The sequence below is a fragment of the Orycteropus afer genome, unplaced genomic scaffold (assembly GCF_000298275.1).
Source record: "Orycteropus afer afer isolate SDZICR_OR568_19922 unplaced genomic scaffold, OryAfe1.0 scaffold00199, whole genome shotgun sequence".
NCBI classification, from domain to species: domain Eukaryota; kingdom Metazoa; phylum Chordata; class Mammalia; order Tubulidentata; family Orycteropodidae; genus Orycteropus; species Orycteropus afer.
Window position 1 is genome coordinate 2,870,179 of NW_006921786.1, and position 4,013 is coordinate 2,874,191.

The 4,013-nt window shown below is 38.3% G+C and overlaps 1 protein-coding gene across 1 annotated transcript in view; it reads left to right on the forward strand.

Annotated features, from left to right (window-relative positions):
* Positions 1 to 4,013, forward strand: part of SHISA6 (shisa family member 6) — a 530,517-nt gene that overhangs the window by 440,703 nt on the left and 85,801 nt on the right. The gene's annotated exons all lie outside the window — the stretch shown is intronic.

The window sequence follows — 4,013 nt, forward strand, 5'->3', positions numbered from 1 at the left end:
TTGGTTTTGATGAGTTTGATTATGATGTGTCTTGGTGATTTTCTTTTGGGGTCTATCCTGTTTGGGGTTCATTGGACTTCCTGAATGGATATATTCTCCTCTTTCATCATATCAGGGAAGTTCTCCTCCACCAAATCTTGGACAATTTTCTCTGTGGTTTTATTATTCTCTTCCTGTTCTGGAATTCCAATGACATGTAGGTTATTCCTTTTGATAGTATCCCACATGGACCTTAGGTTTTCTTCATTTTGTTTTGATCTTTTTTTCTGATTGATCCCTTTCCAAAGAAGTATTCAGGTATTTGTCTTCAATTTCACTAATTCTGTCTTCCATTGCATCAATTCTACTCCTTTGCCCTTCCAATGTGTTATCTATTTCTGACAATTTACTATTAATCTTCTGGATTTTTATTTGTAAATTTAGAATCATTTCTAATTTTTCATTTATTCTGTCATTTTGTTCTTGTATTTTCTTCCAAAATTCTTCTAGGGTTTTTTCTGTGTTTTCCTGTTCTGTCTCTCAATCCTTTGAAGATACCTAAATATAATTCTTTTGAATTCCTTATCAGAGAGTTCCAATGCTGCTTCTTCCTCAGGGATGTATTCTGGGTCTGTATCCTGCTATCTTGTTTCTACCACTTTATCTTGCTTCTTTGTGTGACTTGTGATGGTCTGTTGTCCCTGAGACATAGTGACATTGTTGTATTTAGATCTCTGCTAACTGTATATGAAGAGAAGCCAAGGGTACATCAGGCTCTTCTTGGTGGTTTTTTGTCATTGGCCCATTGGTGGAGAAGGAAGTGGTTGCTCTCATGCAGTAAATGAAGTTGTAGGAAGTATGGATGTAGATTTGTTGTATGAGGACTGTTGGTGTTTTCCACTCTGTTAGACAAAAAGAACAACTGAATTACCATCAAAAAAGTAAATTCACATGGAAAAATAAAAACACTGTGTAATCACACGAGAACAGTAACCAAAAAAGAAAAAAACGGAAAAAGAAGGAGGGGAAAAAAAAAACAACCCTGCAATATCTGGAGATAGGGCAATAATAGAAAAAAAGAGAAGGATAATAATGAAGAAAGAAAAGGGAAAAACACAAAAAGATAAACAAGGAACATGGTTAACCATGAGAAAGATGGAAAAAAGAAAAAAATAAATAAAATACACCTGGCAACAGGGAAAAGAAAAAAACCTTAAAACTAGGCCCTGGGAGGGGAAGAATAAAGAATAATAGTAAAAAGGACAAAAGTAATAGTAATAATAGTAGTTTTAAATCAGACAAAATAAGCAAACTAAAAAACAGGAAAAAAAAAAAAAAAAGGAAAAGAAAAATTGGGGGAGGGCAGGGCAGGGTACCCAGGCTCCACGAGAGTATACAGACTGGGATGGAGTTCCTGAGGGCCCAGAAGGTGGGTAAGAGTTGTGGATGGCTGCACCTCCATTCACCAAGAGGGTGTGGGGTGTAAGAGTAACAAGGGGAATGTCGCACCTTTCCAGTCATCCAGGTCCATAATGTCCTTGGGGTTACTGGCAGTTGGAGCCTGTTCTTAAGCCCCTGGAGTCTGGGAGAATGCTGTCACTTTAAATATCCAAAATGGTCAAGCTGCTTGTAAACATTCAAAATGGCTGCACCCTCCAGACTGACAAAAGTCCACAGCTCAGCCTGCCTCCCCTTTTATTCCCCAGTCACCAGAGCAGTCCTCCATGCAGTCCCTAGCTAGCAGGGCTGAATTTTAGGTTAATCCTTAGGTCCTACCACCACTCAGAAATATCCAAGCCATCTGTGCTGTCAGGATTGCTGCCAGACCACAGCTCCATATGTCTCCTTTTTTGGTATTTTCATGAAAATTCTTCTGCTAGATGGAGTTTAGTCCACTTCTGTATCCTTCCCTTCAAGGCTCAGGTGTCCAGGATTATCTTCTGTATCTGTGTAAATTGGTTCCCCTTTTCTTTGTTGAAGAGGTTCTGTGCAGTCTTTCTGCCTATTCCGCCATCTTACCAGAACTCCCTCCTTAACTCTTTAAAGAGGTCTTTTGCAGAAGATCTGCCAAGTGCAATATGATGTCTGATTTCTTGACTGCTGCTTCCGTGGGTGTTGACTGAGGGTCCAACTAAAATGATATCCCTCACAACTTCAATCTTTTCTCTATTTATCATGATGTTGCATATTAGTCCAGTTGTGAAGATTTTTGTTTTATGTTGAGGTGTAATCCACAATACACACTGTAGTCTGATCTTTATAAGTAAGTGCTTCAAGTCACTTTCAGCAAGCAAGGCTATATCATCTGCATATCACAGGTTGTTAGTTAGTCTTCCTCCAATCCTGATGACACATTCTTTGTCATATAGCCCAGCTTCCCAGATTATTTTCTCAGCACACAGATTCAATAAGTATGGTGAAAGGATACAACCCTGACACACACTCTTCCTGATTTTAAACCATGCAGTAACCCCTTCTTCTGTGCAAATGACTGCCTCTTGGTCTATATATAGATTCCTCATGAGCACAATCATATGCTCTGGAATTCCCATTTTTCTCAATGTTATCATAATTTTTTATGATCTACACAGTTGAATGCTTTTGCACATTCAATAAAACACAGGTAAACATCTGTCTGATATTCTTTGCTTTCAGCCAAGATTCAGTCTGACATAAGCAATGATATTGCTCATTCTATGTCCTCTTCTGAATCCAGCTTGCATTTCTGGAAGTTTCCTGTCCACTGTTGCAACCATTTTTGAATTTTCTTCAACAAAATTTAGTTGTGTGTGATATTAATGGTAGTGTTCAATAATTTCCACATACTGTTGGTTCACCTTTCTTTGGAATAAGTACAAGTGTGAATCTCTTCCAGTCAGTTGGCCAGAAAGCTGTCTTCCAAATTTCTTAGCATAAATGAGTAAGTACCTCCAGTGCTGCATCCATTTGTTGAAACATCTCAGTGGGTATTCCAACAGTTCCTGGAGTCTTGTTTTTCACCAATTCCTTCAGAGCAGCTTTGACTTCTTCCTTCAGTACCACTGGTTCTTGATCATATGCTACCACCTGAAATAGCTGAATGTTGACCAATTCTTTTTAGTACAGTGACTCTGTGTATTCCTTCCATCTTCTTTTGATGCATCCTGCATTGTTCAGTATTTTGTCTATATAATCCTTCAATATTGGAACTCGAAGCTTAAATTGTTCCTTCAGTTCTTTAAGCTAGAGAAATGCCAAGCATGTTCTCCACTTTTGATTTTCTAACTCAAGGTCTTTGCATATTTCTTCTTAATACTTTATCTTTCCTAGCTGCCCTTTGAAATAGTGTATTTAGCTCTTTTATTTCATCATTTCTTCCATTTGCTTTAGCTACTCTCTGTTCAAAAGCAAGTTAGCAGATAAGTCAAAAAATAATTATTAAACACCTCTAGTACAAATATGCTATAAATACGTAAAATGTTGCTAAAGAGAAGAACAAGGAGCTGAATGAATAAGTATCAGCAACAAAATGGCACAGTCAGCAGAATTGTTAAGATAAGTTGTCAAGGACTCCAGCCCTGGATGAAGGTTGTGTCATATTATCTTTAAGAGCCCTCTCCATTCTCAGATTCCAGAATTGTCCTGCTCTGTGCTAGTAAAGACAGTACCCCAAGGGGATCATAAATAGATACATTAAGCAAGAGTTTTCCATTGTTTTTCATCCATCCTGAAGGCTGGAAAGTGGGAATTAGAAGGAATGTCAAAGGCTCTCTCATCTACCCCTCCTGTTATCAACAGCTGTCCTCATATCATCACAGAAAGAGAGTTCTCAAACACCCACATGTGTAAATTAGTAAACCAAGGTACCTAGTGCAGTTAGTGTGTAGGGAAGGGGTCAGCAAACTTAATGCAAAGGCCAAATCTAGCCACTGTTTGCTTTTGTAAATAAAGTTTTATTAGAATATGTTGTTGTTGTTATGTGCCGTCAAGTTGGAACCAACTCACAGCGACCCTTCCTTGGGTTTCTGAGGCAGTATCACTATGGAAGTAGATTG